This window comes from Anomaloglossus baeobatrachus, chromosome 2 (assembly GCF_048569485.1).
Source record: "Anomaloglossus baeobatrachus isolate aAnoBae1 chromosome 2, aAnoBae1.hap1, whole genome shotgun sequence".
In the NCBI taxonomy this organism is placed as follows: domain Eukaryota; kingdom Metazoa; phylum Chordata; class Amphibia; order Anura; family Aromobatidae; genus Anomaloglossus; species Anomaloglossus baeobatrachus.
In genome coordinates, this window is record NC_134354.1 from 265,618,563 (window position 1) to 265,643,304 (window position 24,742).

The window sequence follows — 24,742 nt, forward strand, 5'->3', positions numbered from 1 at the left end:
GTGTCCAGCTTGGATACCCAATAATTGTAAGGCACAGAGGAATGTCTGAGTACAGTTGTTTGATCTGCAAGGTACTCCTTGAGCATCTGGGCAAACTTAGGATTTCTTGTGGCACTACCCCGCACCTCAGGGGCTGTGGTACATGAGGGGCTGAGAAAACTGTCCCACATCTTAAAGACTGTTCCCCTACCTCTGGCGGATTGGACTTGTGTCCCTCTCGGCTGTACGCCTTGGTTGTCCACTGATTCCTGACCTATGCCGCTAGCGTTTTGTGAGGGGAATGCTTTGCCTACTTCCATGACTATGGCCTTCCGGAACTGCTGCATTTTGGCTGACCTCTCCGCCTCGGGAATAAGAGACATAAAGTTCTCCTTGTAGCGTGGGTCTAACAGTGTTACCAACCAGTAATAATTGTCGGCCAAGATGTTCTTAACGCGAGGGTCACGAGACAGGCAGCTTACCATAAAGTCAGCCATGTGCGCCAGACTCTTAACAGCCAGTACTTCAGTATCCTGACAAACACGATGACTGAACATGCTGTCCTCCTCCTCATTTACCCTGTCCTCTGGCCAGCCACGCTGAACCGAGGATATGACTGGTGTGCATGTCATATCCTTAATTTGTCCGGAGAGTTGCTCCATGTCTTCATCCTCCTCCTCGTCATAGTCCTCCACTGCACGTTGTGATGAGACGAGGCTCGGCTGTGTGTTATCACCCACACCCACTACTGTTTCTTGCTCCAACTCATCGCGTTCTGCCTGCAATGCATCATGTTTGTTTTTTAGCAGAGACCATTTTAGAAGGCAGAGAAGCGGTATGGTGATGCTAATAATGGCGTCATCCCCACTCACGATCTTGGTGGAGTCCTCAAAGTTTTGGAGGATGGTACATAGGTCGGACATCCATCTCCACTCCTCAGGTGTTATGTGTGGAGTTTGACCCATTTCCCGACGGCTTAGGTGATGCAGGTACTCAACAACTGCCTTCTTCTGCTCACATATCATGACCAACATGTGCAGAGTTGAATTCCAACGCGTGGGGACATCACACACCAGTCTGTGAGCCGGAAGATGCAAACGGCGCTGAAAGCCGGCAAGGCCGGCTGAAGCAGTATGTGACTTTCGAAAATGTGCAGACAGGCGGCGAACTTTTACCAGCAGATCAGACAGCTCTGGGTATGACTTTAGAAACCGCTGAACCACGAGGTTGAGCACATGGGCCACGCATGGAACATGTGTCAGCTGGCCTCGCCTCAAAGCCGCCACCAGGTTCGGGCCATTGTCACACATGACCATTCCTGGCTTTAGGTTCAGAGGTGTGAGCCAGTGATCTGCCTGCTGTTTCAGAGCTGTCCACACCTCTTCTGCATTGTGGGGTTTGTCACCTATGCAGATTAGCTTCAGCACAGCCTGTTGCCGCTTCGCCGAGGCAGTGCTGCAGTGCTTCCAGCTTGGGACTGGTGTGGAGTGTAAAGTGGATGAGGATGCGCAGGAGGAGGATGAGGCTGAGGAGCATGACATTCCGGAGCTGTAGAGTGTGGGTGAAACCCTGACTGAGGTAGGGCCTGCAAACCTTGGTGTGGGAAGGACGTGTTCCGTCCCTCGCTCAGACTGGGTCCCAGCTTCCACAATATTAACCCAGTGTACCGTCAACGAGATGTAGTGGCCTTGCCCACAAGCACTTGTCCACGTGTCTGTGGTTAGGTGGACTTTGGCTGAAACAGCGTTGTTCAGGGCACGTCTGATGTTTTGTGACACGTGGTTATGCAATGCGGGGACGGCACACCGGCTGAAATAGTGGCGGCTGGGGACCGAGTAACGTGGGACAGCTGCCGCCATCAGGTCGCGGAATGCTTCTGTCTCCACTAGCCTAAAAGGCAACATTTCCAGCGCAAGCAGTCGCGAAATGTTAGCATTTAGAACTGTGGCATGTGGGGCGTTGGCAGTGTATTTGCGCCTGCGTTCAAAAGTTTGCTGAATGGATAACTGAACGCTACGCTGGGACAAGGACGTGCTTGATGATGGTGTTATTTCTGCGTAGGCAACTGCAGGTGCAGGGCCGGAGGAGGCTTGTTCGCAGGCAGCATGGACAGGGGATTGGCTCGCATGCACAACAAGCAAAGACGTAGCAGTGACATCAGCAAGCACTGCTCCTCGACTCTGTTTTACCTCCCACAAAGTCGGGTGCTTGGCTGACATGTGCCTGATCATGCTGGTGGTGGTCAGGCTGCTAGTTTTGGTACCCCTGCTGATGCTGGCACGGCAGGTGTTGCAAATGGCGTTTTTAGAATCATCTGGAGCCAACTTAAAAAACTGCCAGACTCGGGAAGACTTAACATTTGTACAGGCACCTTGTGTCGTGTTGTTGTTCCGGGGAACGGTTGCCTGACTTCTGCCTGGGGCCACCACCCTGCTTCTTACTGCCTGTTGGGATGCTACGCCTCCCTCCCCCTGTGCACTGCTGTCCTCGCTCTGCATATCCTCCTGCCAGGTTGGGTCAGTTACTGGATCATCCACCACGTCGTCTTCCTCTTCCGCACCCTGCTCCTCCTCCTGACTTCCTGACAATTGTGTCTCATCATCGTCCACCCCTTGTTGAGACACATTGCCAACTTCGTGAGAACGTGGCTGCTCAAATATTTGGGCATCTGTACATACGATCTCCTCATGACCCACTTCAACAGGAGCTGGCGAGAGGCCAGAATGTGCGAATGGAAACGTGAACAGCTCTTCCGAGTGTCCAAGTGTGGGATCAGTAATGTCCGTGGACGTGTACTCAGCCTTGTGGTAGGAAGGAGGATCAGGTTCTGAAATGTGCGGTGCAGTATCACGGCTACTGACACTTGACCGTGTGGAAGACAGAGTGTTTGTGGTGGTGCCAATCTGACTGGAAGCATTATCCGCTATCCAACTAACAACCTGTTGACACTGGTCTTGGTTCAAGAGCGGTGTACTGCTGCGGTCCCCAAGAATTTGGGACAGGACGTGCGAGCGAGTAGATGTGGCCCTTTGTAGTGGCGAAATTAGAGCTTGCCCACGACCTCGGCCTCTGCCTGCACCACCATCACGTCCACTTCCTTGTTCGTTGCCAACGCCCTTGCGCATTTTGCAATGCTGTGCTGACGTGTATTCACTAGACTTGTGCGTTATAGACTAGTTTGTGCAAAACGCACACAAGTGCACCTGTACGCTGCCACCGACAGGCACACATGTGCGGTTTTTAAATGCAAGCACGGACGCACTAAGAACCTAACAGGTTTTTAGGAGCGACAATTACTGAGAAGTCTGACACTATCAGACACTGCTGACTGACGTGCATTATTCACTAGACTTGTGCGTTATATACTAGTTTGTGCAAAACGCACACAAGTGCACCTGTACGCTGCCACCGACAGGCACACACGTGCGGTTTATAAATACAAGCACGGACGTACTAAGAACCTAACAGGTTTTTAGGAGCGACAATTACTGAGAAGTTTGACACTATCAGACACTGCTGGCTGACGTGTATTATTCACTAGTCTTGTGCGTTAAATACTAGTTTGTGCAAAACGCACACAAGTGCACCTGTACGCTGCCACCGACAGGCACACACGTGCGGTTTTTAAATGCAAGCACGGACGCACTAAGAACCTAACAGGTTTTTAGGAGCGACAATTACTGAGAAGTTTGACACTATCAGACACTGCTGACTGACGTGTATTATTCACTAGACTTGTGCGTTATATACTAGTTTGTGCAAAACGCACACAAGTGCACCTGTACGCTACCACCGACACGCACACACGTGCGGTTTTTAAATGCAAGCACGGACGCACTAAGAACCTAACTGGTTTTTAGGAGCGACAATTACTGAGAAGTTTGACACTATCAGACACTGCTGACTGACGTGTATTATTCACTAGACTTGTGTGTTATATACTAGTTTGTGCAAAACGCACACAAGTGCACCTGTACGCTGCCACCGACAGGCACACACGTGCGGTTTTTAAATGCACGCACGGACGCACTAAGAACCTAACAGCTTTTTAGGAGCGACAATTACTGAGAAGTCTGACACTATCAGGACTGTTTTAGACTGTGTACACCAGCCCCAGATATGGTGATGAAGGCTGGTATACGGTCACCACTAGGAATGGCTATATACCCTGCCTGCCTGCCTGTATACAGCTACAATAGTCCTGAGAAGGACTCTTCTGGTCACTAGCCTGTATTCCGACCCGGCTATACCCTGCCTGCCCTGCCTGTATACAGCAACAATAGTCCTGAGAAGGACTCTGCTCCTGTACTCCGACCTGGCTATACCCTGCCTGCCTGTATACAACTACAATAGTCCTGAGAAGGACTTCTGGTCACACTGTTTGCAGCCCTGCTACGGAAATAATTATAAAGGGCCGCAAACCTTTCCCTGAAGCAGCAACCCTCTCCCTGCACTGACTGTCTGGATGGCTGTGAGCAGAGCACAGCGCGCCCGCCGGTATAAAGGCTCGGTCACGCTGTCCAGGCCGGCCAATCACTGCAATTCCACAACTAACAGGGCTGTGGCATTGCAGTGGTCTGCCAGCCAATCCCTGCATGAGGGGTGGCTCTCAAAAGAGCGCCAACATGCAGGGATGAAGACCACGAGTACAGCACGAGTATCGCGAGATTACTCGGTCCCCGCCGAGTAGCCCGAGTACAGTGATACTCGTGCGAGTACCGAGTAGTGACAAGCATACTCGCTCAACACTAGTTATTATCTTATTTCCTGCTAGGATTGTACATTCATCATCTTTGAATTTTACATTAAATCCTGTAGCTGTTAGACATTTTACAGATAGCAATCCTCCTTCTAATCCTGGAACATATAACACATCCTGTACAAGTATTTTTTAATCATGCCCAAACTTATTAGAACAGTTTAGCATTCCTTGTCCAATACCTTCTGCCGTTATTTTTCTCCCATCTGCAAGATAAATGGCTTCCTTCTTATTTAAATCAAGTTCAGTAAATAAACATTTATTACTTGTCATATGACTTGTTGCTTCGTCCTGAGTTAATAAACCAACCTGATGACGATTTCTTATCAGTTACTTTAAATGTGCCATTCCAATTATTACACATGAATCAGAGATTGTGTTTTTACCTTCTGTGTATTCTCTTTATGGTGTAATTTCTGTTGTTCTGCTTTCCATATAGTACAGTCTTTCTTTAAATGTCCCTTTTTCTTACATCTGAAACATTCTCTTGTCTATTTATTATAGGGTCTCTTTGATTCTGTAGCTTTAAGAGCATTTCCACCAGTTTTTTCAGTAGACTCATTTGTTTGCTCTTTCCTTTTTTGATATTCATCCATGAGTCTGGTCTTCACAAACTCTAATGTGATGTCTGTTTCAGGTGTTGTCTCTAGTGCACAGCGATGTGCATGATGGACACTATGAGGAGCACTCTTGTTGGTCCACACAGCAAGTCCAGTAATAGGGACAAATATGGCAGCAGACAGCTCATTATTATGGTTATCTGCATGATGAGGAGTTGGTGCAAGTTAGAAATATATGAGAACACTGTTGGAAAAATGAGAAGTCAAACATGTCTTTGTTGAAAACCCTGCAAATGTATTGAGGTTGGAAGAATTCATGATATTGGTCTGGACCATATGGAAAAGACACAAAAGTGAACGATTACATAAAAAACCATCATCTATAAGTCACCATCTACAACTGTACTGTAATCTCTTGTATGTTCTGCAGAACTGGTATCTACCACCATATATTCACTGTAGGCAGTAATATTTGTCTTTATGTTTATATAGTGATTTATTTTCAGCAACAGCATGGTCCTCTGCTGAGGTTCCATTATACCAATTTTGATTAAGGTGTACGACCTCAGTAGTAAACATGAATGATGGTTACCTAGGTTGTGAATCCCCGCTTTAGATGTATTTTGCCCCTCCCTTCCCTGTGCTGGCCATATAAGCTGTACCTCTACCTCTAATAGTGTATATATATATATATATATATATATATATATATATATATATATATATATATATATATATACACATATATACAGTTAGGTCCAGAAATATTTGGACAGTGACACAATTTTCGCGAGTTGGGCTCTGCATGCCACCAAATTGGATTTGAAATGAAACCTCTACAACAGAATTCAAGTGCAGATTGTAACGTTTAATTTGAAGGTTTGAACAAAAATATCTGATAGAAATTGTAGGAATTGTACACATTTCTTTACAAACACTCCACATTTTAGGAGGTCAAAAGTAATTGAACAAATAAACCAAACCCAAACAAAATATTTTTATTTTCAATATTTTGTTGCGAATCCTTTAGAGGCAATCACTGCCTTAAGTCTGGAACCCATGGACATCACCAAACGCTGGGTTTCCTCCTTCTTAATGCTTTGCCAGGCCTTTACAGCCGAAGCCTTCAGGTCTTGCTTGTTTGTGGGTCTTTCCGTCTTAAGTCTGGATTTGAGCAAGTGAAATGCATGCTCAATTGGGTTAAGATCTGGTGATTGACTTGGCCATTGCAGAATGTTCCACTTTTTTGCACTCATGAACTCCTGGGTAGCTTTGGCTGTATGCTTAGGGTCATTGTCCATCTGTACTATGAAGCGCCGTCCGATCAACTTTGCGGCATTTGGCTGAATCTGGGCTGACATATATATCGGGGTACACTTCAGAATTCATCCGGCTACTCTTGTCTGCTGTTATGTCATCAATAAACACAAGTGACCCAGTGCCATTGAAAGCCATGCATGCCCATGCCATCACGTTGCCTCCACCATGTTTTACAGAGGATGTGGTGTGCCTTGGATCATGTGCCGTTCCCTTTCTTCTCCAAACTTTTTTCTTCCCATCATTCTGGTACAGGTTGATCTTGGTCTCATCTGTCCATAGAATACTTTTCCAGAACTGAGCTGGCTTCATGAGGTGTTTTTCAGCAAATTTAACTCTGGCCTGTCTATTTTTGGAATTGATGAATGGTTTGCATCTAGATGTGAACCCTTTGTATTTACTTTCATGGAGTCTTCTCTTTACTGTTGACTTAGAGACAGATACACCTACTTCACTGAGAGTGTTCTGGACTTCAGTTGATGTTGTGAACAGGTTCTTCTTCACCAAAGAAAGTATGCGGCAATCATCCACCCCTGTTGTCATCCGTGGACGCCCAAGCCTTTTTGAGTTCCCAAGCTCACCAGTCAATTCCTTTTTTCTCAGAATGTACCAGACTGTTGATTTTGCTACTCCAAGCATGTCTGCTATCTCTCTGATGGATTTTTTCTTTTTTTTCAGCCTCAGGATGTTCTGCTTCACCTCAATTGAGAGTTCCTTAGACCGCATGTTGTCTGGTCACAGCAACAGCTTCCAAATGCAAAACCACACACCTGTAATCAACCCCAGACCTTTTAACTACTTCATTGATTACAGGTTAACGAGGGAGACGCCTTCAGAGTTAATTGCAGCCCTTAGAGTCCCTTGTCCAATTACTTTTGGTCCCTTGAAAAAGAGGAGGCTATGCATTACAGAGCTATGATTCCTAAACCCTTTCTCCGATTTGGATGTGAAAACTCTCATATTGCAGCTGGGAGTGTGCACTTTCAGCCCATATTATATATATAATTGTATTTCTGAACATGTTTTTGTAAACAGCTAAAATAACAAAACTTGTGTCACTGTCCAAATATTTCTGGACCTAACTGTATATATATATATGTATATATATATATATATATATATATATATATACAGTACAGACCAAAATTTTGGACACACCTTCTCATCTCTAGAACAACTATTAAGAGGAGACTTTGTGCAACAGGCCTTCATGGTAAAATAGCTGCTAGGAAACCACTGCTAAGGACAGGCAACAAGCAGAAGAGACTTGTTTGGGCTAAAGAACATAAGGAATGGACATTAGACCAGTGGAAATCTGTGCTTTGGTCTGATGAGTCCAAATTTGAGATCTTTGGATCTAAACACCGTGTCTTTGTAGAAAAGGTGAACGGATGGACTCTATATACCTGGTTCCCACCGTGAAGCATGGAGGGAGAGGTGTAAGGGTGTGGGGGTGCTTTGCTGGTGACACAGTTGGGGATTTATTCAAAATTGAAGGCATACTAAACCAGCATGGCTACCACAGCATCTTGCAGCAGCATGCTATTCCATCCGGTTTGCATTTAGTTGGACCCTCATTTATTTTTTAACAGGACAATGACCCCAAACACACCTCCAGGCTGTGTAAGGGCTATTTGACTAAGAAGGAGAGTAATGGGGTGCTACGCGAGATGACCTGGCCTCCACACTCACCAGACCTGAACCCAATCGAGATAGTTTGGGGTGAGCTAGACCGCAGAGTGAAGGCAAAAGGGCCAACAAGTGCTAAGCATTTCTGGGAACTCCTTGAAGACTTTTGGAAAACCATTTCCGGTGACTACCACTTGAAGCTCATCAAGAGAATGCCAAGAGTGTGCAAAGCAGTAATTAAAGCAAAAGGTGGCTACTTTGAAGAACCTAGACTATAAGACATATTTTCAGTTGTTTCACACTTTTTTAAGTATTTCATTCCACATGTATTCATTCATTGTTTTGATGTTTTCAATGTGAATCTACAATTTTTACAATCATGAAAATAAAGAAAACTCTTTGAATGAGAAGGTGTGTCCAAACGTTTGGTCTGTACTGTAGGAGTATAATATGAGGACTATAATAGGAGGAGTATAATAGGAGGAGTAGTCCTGGGGAGAGAGGAGTATAATAGGAGGAGTAGTCCTGGGGGGAGAGGAGTATAATAAGAGCAGTAGTCCTGGGGAGAGAGAAGTATAATAGGAGGAGTAGTCCTGGGGAGAGAGGAATATAATAGGAGAAGTAGTCCTGGGGAGAAAGGAGTATAATAGGAGGAGTAGTCCTGGGGAGAGAGGAGTATAATATGAGGAGTAGTCCTGGAGGTGAGGAGTATAATAGGAGGAGTAGTCCTGGGGGGAGAGGAGTATAATAGGAGGAGTAGTCCTGGGGGAGAGGAGTATAATAGGAGAAGTAGTCCTGGGGGGTGAGGAGTATAATAGGAGGAGTAGTCCTGGGAGGGAGGTGTCTAATAGGTGGAGTAGTCCTGGGGGGAGGTGTCTAATAGGTGGAGTAGTCCTGAGGGGAGGTGTCTAATAGGTGGAGTAATCCTGGGGGGAGGTGTCTAATAAGTGGAGTTGTCCTGGGGGGGAGGTGTCTAATAGGTGGAGTAGTCCTGGGGGAAGATGTCTAATAGGTGGAGTTGTCCTGGGGGGAGGTTTCTAATAGGTGGAGTAGTCCTGGGGGGAGGTGTATAGGTGCCTAATGTGTTCGGGGGGCGTAGCCGAGCGGTCAATGTGTGCGAGGGGTGGGGCCGAGCAGGTAATGTGTGCAGGGGGTGGGGCCGAGCGGGCAATGTGTGCGGGGGGCGGGGCCGAGCAGCCAATGTGTGGGGGGCGGGGCCAAGTGGCCAATGTGTGTGGGGGGTGGGGTTGAGCAGCCAATATGTGCGGGGGCGGGGCCAAGCGGCCAATGTGTTGCGGGAGCGGGGCCGAGCGGCCAATGTGTGTGGAGGTGTGGCCGAGCCGAGCGGCCAATGCGACGGTTGTCACTGTACTGACGTCATTTTGCAGCAAGACAGACACACAGGATATATATATATATATATATATATATATATATATACACTTGAGAACCTGAAGCAGACAAGTGGCATTCTACGAGTGAATTTGAACCCATTACCTGCTTGAGCCCCTTACAGCAGTATCAGCTCTACTTCTTTCATGGTGGCTTGGTTTTCTAAATTTTTCACATCTTTAGGCCTCTTTCACATGTCAGTGATTCTGGTACGTATATGACAGTTTTTATACGTACCCGAATCACGGACATTCGCGTTAAAATTATTGGGTCTCTGCACACATCAGTGATTTTGCACTGACTGTGTCTCCGTGTGGCGTGCACATGTCCGTATTTCCAAATGGAGACAAGTCTGTTTTTTTTTCTGACATCACTGATGTCACACGGACCATACTATGGTGTGATCCGTGAAACAAGTACCAGAAAAACACGCAGATTGAAAATAAAAAGCTTTTTAAACTCACCCGTCTCCATTGCTGATGTCTCCAGCTGCTGCTGCCTGTTGTTTCCAGCCCAGCTAACTATTCTCATGAATGTGGAGTTATGCATTTCACAGCAGACCCAGAAGTAGCTGCAGTGGTGAAAGACACAGCGGCCGGAGACAGCTTTCAGGAGACTTCAGCACCATGGACAGCAGGAGTGGGGACAGGTGAGTTTATCTCCATGTACTATCACGGATCACGAATCATGAATCACAAATCACGGATAGAACATGGAGAATCCATGGAGGGACATATGCATTTACCACACTTAAGGTCGCTTTACACACAGCGATATCAGTACCGATATCGCCAGCCTGCGTACCCGCCCCCATCTGTTGTGCGACACGGACAAATCTCTGCCCGTGGCGCACAACATCGCCCAGACCCGCCACACTACTTACCTTCCCTGCGACGTCGCTGTGACCGACGAACCTCCTCCTTTCTAAGGGGGCGGTTCATTCAGCGTCACAGCAACGTCACAGCAGCGTCACTGAACCGCCGCCCAATAGAAGCGGACGGGAGGAGATGAGCGGGACGAACATCCCGCCCACCTCCTTCCTTCCGCATTGTGGCCGGGAGGCAGGCAAGGTGAGGTTCCTCGCTCCTGCGGTGTCACACGGAGCGATGTGTGCTGCCGCAGGAACGAGGAACGATTTCGTTACTGCTGCAGTAACAATATTTGAGAATGGACCCCCATGTCGCCGATGAGCGATTTTGCACGTTTTTGCGACGATGCAAAGTCGCTCATAGGTGTCACAAGCAATGGCATCGCTACAGCGGCCGGATGTGTGTCACAAAATCCGTGACCCCAACGAGATCGCTGTAGCGATCCCATAGCGTGTAAAGCCCTTTGTACTCCTGATGAAGCTGTGATAGACCACATGCATTGGGTCAGGTCTCCTTTGCACCTTCTCTTTCTGCTCAGTGTATGCAAATTATGACACAAGCTAGGCTTTTTCTATACCTTATCTGGTTATAGTGGGAATATATATCAGCTATATTATACGCTTGGTGTACTTCAGCTCTATATGTTTATAAGGTTTTTTTTTGTAGACCTTGTCCTACCTTAGATTTTCTGATAGTATTGAGATATTCCCCTATATTTTCTTGTGCTCTATTAGGAGCCTTCTCTGCTATTTGGTTTTGGCAAGATTTATACTATTATATATTTAAGGGACTTAGGTGCATAAGGGGCCCTTTTTATGTATTGCTGTATGGTTTTAATTATGCACTAATAAAATATTGTAACTTTTATTCATTGAGTGAGTGCCATATTTTATCAAGCGCTTTTTCTCCCTTGTCTGTTGCCATTGCTTGACAATTGTGCACCCTTATATCAATTGTCACTACTATAGCGGCTGTACATTCTCCCTCTTTTGCTCGTACCATGAATGTGGAGTTATGCATTGCACAGCAGACCCAGAAGTAGCTGCAGCGATGAAAGACACAGCGGCCGGAGACTTCAGCACCATGGACAGCAGGAGCGGGGACAGGTGAGTTTACCTCCATGTACTATCACGGATCATGAATCACGAATCACGGATAGCACATGGAGAATACATGGAGGGACATATGCATTTTTAACACGTCAGTGAAAAATGGCTGTGTTTTTCACTGACGTGACGTGTGAAACAGGCCTTGGTCTGAGGTGCAGCACAGATACATTGAAAGGAAAGCATTAATAGGGTGGAACTGTTGTTGTCATTTTTGGGGACATCATTTCATTGGATTGATACCAAGCAAAGTTCTTATTAACCACTAGGAATTGATAAAGTCTAAATATTTTAGCATATAATATCTTCTGAATTTGCATAACCATAACATCACTGTAACTTAATATATCTAATACATAAATAGCTTTTTCATCCTGATAGTGTTAGTCTTCTGCTGTCAGCAGATGAGAACATTATTTTTGCTCTAGGTATTTGCTTAGAACTTTTATGCTTTACATAGAGACAATTACCCAGAAGGTCATGGTGACTGCTTATTAATTAAGGAGAATTAGGGGCAATAAGCGTAGAGACTTTATCAGTTTTTAGGCAGGTTATAGGAGGTCTAAAACTTATCTGAAGATGCAGTGAGCTGCAGGTCCCCCAGAAGCTGGAAAACAAAAAATCAAGTTAATTACATGCAATTTGTTTGTATTAAAGTCGTTAGGTGATGCAACATGTCCTTAATTGCACTCTCATCACTAATAAAAGAAAGTTTTCACAAACTCATCAAGCATACTGACTCGTTAATTAAATGGTTCATTTAATTTGCCATCCAGGGAGTTAAAGCAGAGAACAGTTTACTAAGAACAGGCTGTGAGAAACACAAAACAAGCAATGAGGACGGGAGACATAATCAGACTGTGCTGACCACAAGTCTGCATAATTAAAACCAGTGCCAGATTGCTCATTCCCCGATTACCTACGTGCTACATAGTAGTCACAAAATGAATTTATACAGCAGATCTTAATAAGAAATATTAGAGAGTGAAACTACAAATCATTTGCTTTTCTTACCTTGTCCAGTTCTTGAGTTAGGCTGGAGTCACACTTGCATATGATGGCGTGTATAACCTTTTCTGTTGGTTCTTGCACTTCAGGTATACTGGGAATCTCTTCTTGAGGTTTCAACTATTCTGTGCATTTCTTCAAATGATCCCTTGATACTGTGAAAGTAGTTTTTCCTTTATCCTTAGTAATTACACAAGCTTTCTTGTTGTTTATGTTAGAAGGTAGCACTGTGTAGGGTTCTGCTTCCCACTGATCGTCGAGTTTGTGAACTCTTCTCTTCCTTTTCAGAACTATTTCTCTGGGTGTTAAAGGAGCAGCTTTTGTATTCTTATTATAGTCCTTTTCTTGTTTTTCTTGACTCTGGTTCAAGCTCTTTTCAATGCATTCTTGTATTCTTTTATATTGCACTTGATGGTGAGAATTGCAATCAGTTTCTGATAAATCCAGTTCTGGCATGACAACTTCCATTTCAAGATTCACTGGTAAGCTTCCAGGTCTTGCTCTCATGAGATATGCTGGCGTACAGTTTGTTGAACTTATTGGGATGTTATTATATATATCCACTAGGTCAGGTAGCGTCTCTGGCCACTGGTTTCTTTCCTCTAGTGGGAGAGTCTTCAGCAATTCAATGACGACTTGATTCATTCTTTCACACATGCCATTGGTTTGTGCATGGTAAGGGGTGGTACGAATCTTCTTACACCCATATAAGTTGCAAAATTCTTGGAAGATTTCAGCTTCAAATGCTGGTTCTTGATCTGTCAATACCTGCTCCGTGTATCCATGTGGTCTGCAGAAATGTGCTTGAAAGGTTTTTACTGTTAAGTCCTTGACTGGGATGACCACTAAGAACCTGGAGTAATGATCACTATAGTGAGTGCATAGGTGTAGCCCATTTGACTAGGTGTCAGTTTCACATGATCCAGGGCTACCAGCTTCAACTGCTGTTTTGTAACAATGGGCTGCAGTGGTGCTCTTTAACTGTCGCAATCCTTCCTTCTCAGGGCACAGGGGCCACAGTTTCTGCACCAGTTTTCTATGGAGTTCCTGATCCCAATCCAATGGAACCAGTCACGCAGCAATGCTTCCAACTTCTTCCAGACAAAGTGTCCTGCTCAATCATGGTAGGCTTCCAACACCATTTGGATGTGGCTTTTGGGTATTACCACTTGACACCCTCTTTTATGCGTTTTAGGATTGGTAACACTTCTTCACAGTTTACCTCGGTGGATGCACAGTCTGCTCCTCTCTTTCCACAACTGTTGAGCTTCAGGTGGAGCGTCAGGTCCCAAGCATGAACCTGGTTGGGTGATTAGTTCCTTTACCAACTTCACTGCAGAGTCACCATCTTGGGTCTCCTTCCAACCGTGATGAGGTAACGGATTTAGCGCAGCCTTTTGATGCTTGTTAAAAGATTGCTGGTATAGGGAGGCACTAGGGTGGTGGAAAGCTGGTAATTCAATCTCTTCCAACTCATCCACATCTTCTCCCTCCTCTGGTAGGTGAGGCATCCTGGATAATGCATCTGCATTGGCATTCTTGTGACCAGCATGATACTTGATGAGGAAATCATAGTTTGCTAGTCGAGCCACCCAACGTTGCTCCAGTGCACCCAATTTTGCTATATCCAGGTGGGTCAGAGGGTTGTTATCCATGAAGACGGTAAACTTCGCGGCTGCCAGATAGTGTTTGAACTGGTCTGTGACAGCCCAGACCAATGCCAGGAACTCTAGCTTGAAGGAACTGTAATTTTTGGGGTTCCTCTCTGTAGAACAGAGCTTCCTGCTTGCATAGGCAATCACTATTTCTTTACCATTCTACACTTGGGATAGCACAGCTCCTAATCCCACGTTGCTGGAATCGGTGTACAGCACAAAGGGTACGTTGTAGTCAGGATAGCCAGAATCTCATCACCAGTCAGGGCTAACGTCATCTGTCTGAAGGAGTTTTCTTCTCTCTCACCCTATTCGAATGGAGAACCAGATGTTTTACACTTTTTGGTCTGGCCTACCAGGAGTTCTTGTAAAGGCGCTGCTATTCTTGTGTAGCCCTTGATGAATCTCTGTAGTATCCTACAAGGCCCAGGAACTGACGTACCTCTTTGACAGTGGTCGGTCTTGGTTAGTTCTTGATGTCAGTAATCTTTTCTGGATCTGGCACCACTCCTTCTGTGCTGACAATGTGTCTGAAGTCTTGGACCCTGGGTTTCAACAGGTGGCACTTTGATGGTTTCAACTTCATTCCATACTTGGACAGTGCCTCAAATACCTCAGCTAGATGTTCCAGATGTTCCTTGTAGGTTTTTGAGTATATGATCACATCATTTAGGTAGAGCAGTACTGTCTCAAAGTTGCAGTGTTCCAGACAACATTCCATCAACCTTTGAATTGTTCCAGGTGCGTTGCAGAGTCCAAACGGCATGATGTTAAATTCGCACAGTCCCATTGGGGTGGCAAATGCAGTTTTCTCTCGATCCTCTTCCGCGACAGAGACTTGCCAATAGCCACTGGTGAGATCTAGGGTAGAAAAGTAGTTGGCAGCCTTCAATGCAGCCAGGGATTCTTCTATATGGGGTAGTGGGTAGGCATCTTTGTGTGTTATCTGGTTGATCTGCCTATAGTCCACGCACATTCTCATGGAGCTATCATTCTTTTTGACTAGAACCAATGGAGCTGCCCAGGGGCTACAACTGTCTATGATAACCCCAGCCTCCTTCATGTTCCTCAACATCTCCTTGGCACACTGGTAATGCTTAGGTAGTATAGGTCTGCACCTTTCTTTAACAGGAGGGTGGTTCCCTGTAGGTATGTAATGGTGTACCCCTTTGATCATCCCAAAATCTAGTGGGTGTTTACTGAAGACTTGTTCGTATTCCTATACTACCCTGTAAACACCGTGTTTCTGGTGTGTAGGGGTGGAGTCAGTACCTACATGTAGCTCCTGACACCAATCTTTTAACTGCTTTTGGGGATTGTCAACCTCCGCTTGTTCTGATGGAGTCAGGGATTCCACTGCCTGGATGGAGTCATCTGTTACTATGAACAATTTGGCAATAATGGCGTACCTGGGCAATTTGGTTTCCTCTTCCCCACAATTCAATTTAACACTCGCACGGGCACTCTCCCTCTGCGAACATCAACCACCCCCCTGGCTGTCAGGACCGTGGACAAATTTTCTGAATAGAGGGACTCCATTACTGCTTGGTAGTCCTGCCCTTTAAGGCCTATGGTCACCGGACACCATATCATCATTTAACTTCTGGGAGATATCACAATGGGACTATCACCTGTACATTACTAATTTCTCCACCAGACAGGTTTATGTCATGATTCAGTGACCGAGGAGGATCAGAAAAAGGACAAAAATGTGGAAACTCAAAAAGTAAGCAGAGTGGCTGTAACCTTAACGGACTGCAGACCTAATACTGACACACAACTACAAGTAGCCGTGGGGCGTGCCTACGATGACCTAGTCGCCACGACACAGCCAGAGAACTAAATATTCTTACAGAGAGAAATATAAGAAAAGCTAATCTGCCTCGGAGAAATCCCCAAAGCTATAGATAGCCCCCCACATGTAAAGACTACAGTGATATAGGAAAACACAATACATAGCTAGAAAACAGATTCAGCAAAGATGAGGCCCAAACTGTCTGTATAGGAAAGGATAGGAAAGAGCACTCTGTAGCCGTAAAAATCCTAATAAATCTCAGAAAACCTGATATGGAAAGCCCTCAGCCCACACAGGTTCTCCCCCACTAAATCAGTACTCTGGTGTTGCTGGGATCCAAAAAACACTAATATAGATGAGGGACTGAATTTAATACCAAGCATGACAAAGCACAATACATAGCAGAACATGGAGCTAGGTATACAGACACTCCCAGCAGGGAATGATCCAACTCCACCAAGAACTCCACACAGGCAAAATCAGGAATCAAGCATTAGTATCAAAACAGAAAAAACAACAATAAAGTGGAAACAATAAGCAGAGGTACAAAAACCAACTTATCTGAGAGGAGTTTTGGTAGAGAGAAGGGCTGGTTTCAGAATGTCCTTAGCACACTGGAGATACATTGAGCATTGGCAAGGAAATGGAAAAAACTACTCAGTTATTTAGGCCCAAGCTGAATGACCTGATTGCCAATGCCACAGGTGTCTGGCTCCCATTTAACAAGTCAACTGCACCACCAGCGCTGACCACAAGAGGGAGCCCGAAACTGGAAAATGTATTCACAACCGTACTCCCCCTTGAGGAGGGGTCACCGAACCCTCACCGGAACCCCCGGGTTTGTCAGGATGGACTCGATGAAAAGCACGGATCAAGCGATCAGCATGTATGTCGGAAGCAACCATCCAAGAATAATCCTCCTGACCATAATCTTTCACTTGACCAGATACTGGAGCTTCTGTCTGGTAATATGGGAATCCAAAATCTTTTCCACTACATCTTCCAGATCCCCTTCGACCAACACAGGATCAGGAGGCGCAACCATGGGCACTACCGGTTCAACATATTTTTTCAACAAAGACTTATGAAAGACATTGTGAATCTTGAAAGTCTCTGGAAGAGCCAAACGGAAAGAAAGAGGATTAATTATCTCCAACATTTTATAAGGTCCAATAAACCTTGGCTTAAATTTTGGAGAAGAAACTTTCATAGGAACATGTCTGGAGGACAACCAGACCAAGTCCCCTACCTTAAACCGAATACCCACAGTCCTATGTCGGTTGGCAAACCATTGGGCATTTTGCTGGGAGTGGGACAATTCATCCACCACTTGATCCCAAATCTGCTGCATTTTCTCTACTGCAGAATCAACACCCGAGCAGGCTGAAGCCTCCATCTGCCCTGAAGAAAACCGAGGATGAAACCCGAAATTGCAAACAAAAGGAGACATCAAAGTGGCCGAACTAGCTCTATTATTAAGAGCAAATTCAGCCAAACACAAAAAAGAAACCCACTCATCCTGATCAGTTGACACAAAACATCTCAAATAGGTTTCCAAAGTCTGATTTGTCCTCTCAGTCTGTCCATTGGTCTGAGGATGAAACGCAGAGGAGAAGGAAAACTAAATTCCCAGCCTAGAACAAAAAGTTCTCCAAAATCTAGACACAAATTGGACTCCCCTATCGGACACAACATTCTCAGGAATACCATGCAAATGAACCACCTGACGAAGAAACAAAGGCACCAACTCCGAAGCTGATGGCAACTTAGGCAGTGGCACCAAATTAATCATTTTGGAATATCTATCACAGATTACCCAAATAACCGTCATCCCCTGAGAAACAGGGAGATCAGAAATAAAATCCATTAAGATGTGAGTCCATGGTCTCTTAGGCACCGGCAATGGCAATAACAGTCCACTAGAATGAGAACAACAAGACTTGGACCTAGAACAGAACCCACAGGACTGCACAAAACTCCTCACATCATGAGACAGAGAAGGCCACCAAAAGGACCTACTCACCAAATCCCTGGTGCCAAAAATCTCAGGATGACCAGCCAACACAGAACAATGAATTTCCGAAATCACTCTACTCCTCCATTGGTCAGGAACAAACAATTCCCCCCCAGGACATCTTTCAGGTTTGTGCTCCTGAAATTCCTCAAGAGCAAGTCTCAAATTGGGTGAAATCGCGGAGAGAATCACTCTCTCATGCAGGATGGTAGCAGGCTCGGTCACATCAAGAGAATCAGCAAAGAAACTCATAGAAAGGGCATCTGCCTTAATATTTTTAGTGCCCGGACTATAAGAGACCACAAAATTAAAGCGTGTGAAAAACAAGGCCCAACCAGCCTGCCTAGGATTCAACCTCCTGGCAGATTCAAGATAGATCAAATTCTTATGATCAGTGAGTACAACAATTTGCTGTCTCACCCCCTCCAGCCAATGTCGCAATTCTTCAAAGGCTCACTTCAGAGTCAATAATTCCCGATTCCCCACATCGTAATTTCGCTTTGGTAGTGAAAATTTCCAGGAAAAAAAAGCACAGGGTCTAATTTTAGAAGTCACAGGGTCTCTTTGAGACAAGACTGCCCCAGCTCCGATCTCCGACGCATCGATCTCCACCTGAAAAGGAATAGACACATCAGGCTGCCGCAAGACTGGAGCAGAAGTAAGCCTCCTTTTAAGCTTCTGAAAAGCAAAGACTCTCTCTGGAGACCAATTCACAACATTAGCTCCCTTTTTGGTCAAATCAGTCAATGGCTTGACAATACTGAAAAAATTGCCTATGAATTTACGATAGAAATTAGCAAAACCCAAAAACGTCTGAAGGGCTTTAAAGAAGTAGGCTGAATCCAAATATGAGTGGCCTGGACCTTGACCGGATCCATCTCAATAGACGATATGGACAAAATAAACCCCAAAAAAGAGATCTTTTGTACACCAAACAGACATTTCGATCCCTTGACATATAGCGCATTGTCCCTGAGAACATGAAACACTTTCAGAACCTGTTCAACATGAGAATCCAAGTCGTCAGAAAAAATCAAAATGTCATCAAAATAGACAATCAAAAACTTGTCCACAAAGTCCCGTAAAATATCATTCATGAAAGATTGAAAAATGGAAGGGGCATTAGTGAGCCCAAAGGGCATCACTAGGTGCTCAAAATGCCCTTCAGGGATATTAAACGCCATCTTCCATTCATCACCCTGCTTAATGCGAATGACATTATATGCTCCCGAAGATCGAGCTTAGTAAACCAACTAGCACCCTTCACTCTAGAAAACAGGTCAGAAATCAGAGACAATGGATACTGATATTTAACTGTGATTTTATTAAGGAGACGATAGTCAATATAGGGCCACAATGAGCCATCCTTCTTGGTCACAAAGAAAAAAACAGTGCCGAAAGGTGAAGATGATGGTCTGATGTGACCCTTCTTCAAAGACTCCTTAATATAAGTCCGCATAGCAACATGTTCAGGTACAGATAAATCGAAAAGCCGTCCCTTAGGGAATTTACAACCAGGCACTAATTCAATAGCGCAATCATAGTCCTTATGTGGAGGCAAAGACGCAGCTTCGGTCTCATTAAATATATGACACCCTGGCCTCTCAAGTCGTCACAAGGTATTGTGCAATCTTCCCTTCTGCACAGTATTGACTCCTCATTGGTTACTAATCCTGGTCCTTTGGTGTTGCTAACAGCTTAGCCATCAAAATCCTAGAAACACTTTACACCGAACCCACCAAGCACACCATTGGGGGTCCTGAAGGGAATGGGGCCGCCCATATGGGGGTTGGTAGGGGAAAGTGAGAAAGTGACAAAAGAGTGAAAACAGGAGTGAAAGGAGGAGGAGGTGGAAGGTGACTCTCTGAGATGTAGAGGTCACTGGTCTGGAGCAGGGCTCCTGGAGTTTACTAGGTGGCAGACGTTGGTCTGGGCCTGGTAGGAGCTGGAATTCCGGTTGCAAGGGATCGCGTCAAGGGACAAGGACTGCCAAGGAGGGCAGCCGGCGGCCTTGAGCCATCACCGGACAGGGGCCAGGGCACGACAGGGTATGTGGACCCTAGGCTGGGAAGTAGCTTCACGCGTCCTGGTAATTTACCCGACGGGGGTGAAGACTTCAAGATTCATCCCCAACCCACTCCAAAATTGGGGTACTGGCGCACCGATGGGATTAGACTTTCCCAAATACAGTCCAAAGAAATCCTGCACGTGAACCCTGAGAGCAGGCTCACTCCGTTAGCCATACGGGTGAGCAGGACCTGAAATGTTTCAAGCTTGAGGGTCCAACTAGTGAAAAGGTGCCACGAAAAGGCCACAGGCTAACAGCAGCACCAAAGGCACGGATCCCTGCGTGCTCCCTCCAGACTGCAGTGGTGCACAGAATTCTGGTTTACAAGCTGTCGGTGTTGTTATTCCTGAACTGAGTGAGTACGCTGAAAAGCCCTTTTCCTCTACCCAAAGGCACCCCAAACACCAACACCCAAACAGGCCCCGGGGCACAAATACTCCTACCCACGGAGGGGTTAAACACCGGGCTCCCCCACGAACAGCAGCAGCGGTGGTACACCATCTTACCGCACACCGTGGGTGGCGTCATGAACTTTCTAATCCCCTGTACATACTCTCCCCCCCTCTTTTCTTCTAATTCGAGTGTCCGCACGGACCCCCGGGTCCAGAGACCCCTCTAGCCACCGCGGCTCTGGATCCGAGCAGCTCGGCCGCTGGCACGGGGGCGGTACACCTCCATCCATGAAATCCGCCAAATAGTCAGAGACCTCCTGTGTCTGAGATAAAATAGCCAAAACAAGAGTATCACTATGCACATATTGGCATCCCCAACTAGTCACAGAAAAAGAAGTCCAATCAAGAACTGGATTATGGGAATCCCAGTACCAAAATGTCATGCACATTATGCAAGACCAAAAACTTAGAAACCTCCTGATGGTCAGGCGCGACCCGCATCGTCACCTGGGTCTAAAACTGGGGCTTATTTTCAGCTAAAGGAGTAGCATCAATACCCCTCAAAGGAATAGGAGCATGCAAGGGTACCATAGAAAAACAACAACACTCAGCAAAGCCAAAATCCATCAAGTTCAAGGCAGCTCCTGAATCAATAAAAACCATAGCAGAAAATGACGATAGGGAACAGATCAAAGAAACCGACAAAACAAACTTAAGGTCCAGTCACACTAAGCAACTTACCAGCGATCCCAACAACGATAGGGATCGCTGGTAAGTTGCTAGGAGGTTGCTGGTGAGATGTCACACTGCGACGCTCCAGCGATCCCACCAGCAACCTGACCTGGCAGGGATCACTGGAGCGTCGCTACACAAGTTGCTGGTGAGCTCACCAGCAACCAGTGACAAGCCCTCAGCGCAGCGTGGAAGATGCTGCGCTTGGTAACTAAGGTAAATATCGGGTAACCAACCCGATATTTACCTTGGTTACCACCGCACGGAGCTACACGTGCAGAGAGCAGGGAGCAGCGCACACTGAGCGCTGGCTCCCTGCTCTCCTAGTTACAGCACACATCGGGTTAATTAACCCGATGTGTGCTGCAGCTAAATGTGCACAGAGCAGGGAGCAGCGCACAATGCTTAGCGCTGGCTCCTTGCTCTCCTAGTTACAGCACACATCGGGTTAATTAACCCGATGTGTGCTGCAGCTACATGTGCACAGAGCAGGAGCCGGCACTGACAGTGAGAGTGGAGGAGACTGGTATCGAAGGTAAATATCGGGTAACCAAGGACAGGGCTTCTTGGTTACCCGATGTTTACTGTGGTTACCAGCCTCCGCAGAAGCCGGCTCCTGCTGCCTGCACATTCAGTTGTTGCTGTCTCGCTGTCACACACAGCGATCTGTGCTTCACAGCAGGACAGCAACAACTAAAAAATGGCCCAGGACATTCAGCAACAACCAACGACCTCACAGCAGGGGCCAGGTTGTTGCTGGATGTCACACACAGCGACATCGCTAGCAACGTCACAAAAGTTGTTCGTTAGCAGCGATGTTGCTAGCGATGTTGCTTAGTGTGACGGGGCCTTAAGGCTGTATACCTCCCAAAGTAAATGAACGGGCAAATCGTTTCTCGCGCTTAAGGCAGACAGAAATAGTATGAGAGACATCTCCACAGAAAAAACATAGCTTATTATGCTGTCTAAAACCCTGCCGTTCCACCCTAGAAAGGACCCTTTCACACTGCATAGGCTCCGGAGACTGCTCTGAGAGCAACATATCTGCTCCCATTGTTTTACGCTCACATAAACGTCGACAGGAAAGCCAACCATGACATCCTTTTTAGACTCTGCCAACGCCTTCCGAAAGAGAGCCGCAAGAGCCGCATCATTCCACTCAGTAAGGACCGTCCACTTATGAAATTTCTGACAATATATCTTTGCAGGTTCCTGACCCTGGATCAAAGCCAATAAAGTTTTCTCGGCTTGATCAATAGCATTAGGTTCTTCATATAACAACCCCAGAGCCTGAAAAAAAAATCCACATCAGCAGGAGCAGGATCTTCAGGCGCCAGGGAAAAAGCCCAATCCTGGGGGTCAGCACGCAGCAGGGAAATAACAATCTGAACTCTCTGCCTGGAAGACCCTGAGGACTTTGGTTTCAAGGCAAAAAATAACCTACAATTGATCTTGAAGTTCAAAAATTTAGACGGATCCCTAGAAAACAATCAGGTACAGGTATCTTAGGTTCTACAGCAGGTGTCTGAGCAAGATAATCAGATATATCCTTAACCTGAGACGTAAGCTGAGCAAGTCGCTCAGCTAATTGTGTAACATCCATAGCAGCATAAGATCCGCCATGGCACCCAAAGATAAAGAGGAAAAAACACACAACAAAAAAAAATAATTCTGACACACTTTTTTTCTCATTTTTTTTCTTTTATTTTTTTACTTCTTTAGAATACCCTAGAATCTTAGATAAGGCCAGTGCTACTGTTGTGATTCAGTGAGGAGGATCAAATAAAGGACAAAAACTCGAAAACCCAAAAAATTACCAGAGTGGCTGGAACCTTAACAGACTGCAGACCTAATACTGACACACAACTAGAAGTAGCCGTGGGGCGTGCCTACGATGACCTAGTCAACTTGATACAGTCGGAGAACTAAATATTTTTACAGAGAGAAATATTAGAAAAGCTAATCTGCCTCGGAGCAGTCCCCAAAGACATAGATAGCCCCCACATGTAAAGACTACGGTGATATAGGAAAACACAATACGTAGCTAGAGAATAGATTCAGCAAAGATGAGGCCCAAACTATCTGCATAGGAAAGGATAGGAAAGAGCACTGACTGCAGCCATCAAAACCCTAGTAAATACCAGCATGTCTGCTATGGAAAAATACTGAGCCTACACAGGCTCTCCCCCACTATATCAGTACTCTGGTGTTACTGGGATCCAAGATAAACACTGATATAGAGGAGGGACTGAATTTAGTACCAAGCATGATGAAACACAATACATAGCAGAACATGGAGCAAGGTACACAGATACTCCCAGCAGGGAATGATCCAACTACACCAAAAACTCCACACAGGCAAAATAGCAAGAAAGTGAAAACCATAAGCAGAGGTACAAAGACCAACTTATCTGAAAGAAGTTCTGGTAGATACAAAGAAAAGGGCTGGTTTCAGAATGTCCTTAGTACACAGGAGATACATTGAGCACCGGCAAGAAAAAGGAGGAAACTACTCAGTTGTATAAGCCCAGTCCGAATGGCCTGATTGCCAATCCTCCTCAGCTGTCTGTTTCCCATTCAGCAAGTCAACTGCACTACCAGCACTGACCACAAGAGGGAGCCCAAAACTGGAATCTAATTCAAATGTATTCACAACAGCTGGGCCAGTCCTTACTTCCAAACCCTTTCCTATGCATCCAAGCTGTGACATTATACTATTTGTATTCTGGGGCAATTGATGCCAGTTTTCTTTGTGTCTATCCCTAAATTTTTGAAATGTGGAGACTCCTAGTTGAGTGTCCTTGAGTGGTGCCTGTAGTGGCAGTGGTCTCAGAGCACCAGGCCTACACCTGTCACTCATCCACCTCTTGCTGATCAATGTTTAATATAGAATTGCTGGGCCAAACCATGTCCCAGGCCCTGTCCTATGCATGTATGGTGCGCCATTATACTATTTGTACTCTGGGGCAATTGATGCCGCTGTATCAGTGCCCGCCTTGAATTTCTTGAAATGTGGAGTTTCCAAGCTGGGTCTTCTTGTTGTGTGCTTCCTGAAACTGGCAGGGCTCCCAGAGCACCATGCCTATGCAGCTCACACATGCACCGCTTAGGGATGAATGTTTAAGGCTTAAATGCAATGTAGCTTACTCGTCTGCCTCCTCCTCCACCTTTGCTGAAATGTCTACTTGTGGCAGGACCACAGAATTAGCAATCAGGATTTAGATGCTAAAATGTTTATTTTTGGCAGGCTGAAGGACCACAGATTTAGCTATCAAAATTTAGATGCTGAAATTTAAATTACTGGCAAGACAACAGAATTAGCAATCAGGATTTAAATGCTGAAATGTCGATTGGTGCCAGGAGCACAGAGTTATTTTGAATTTGTATTTATGTGCATTTAAATGCAGCAGCAGCACTGCCCCTTAGCTGTACCAGTCTCAAAAGGGTGCCAATGCCGCATTTCGGCT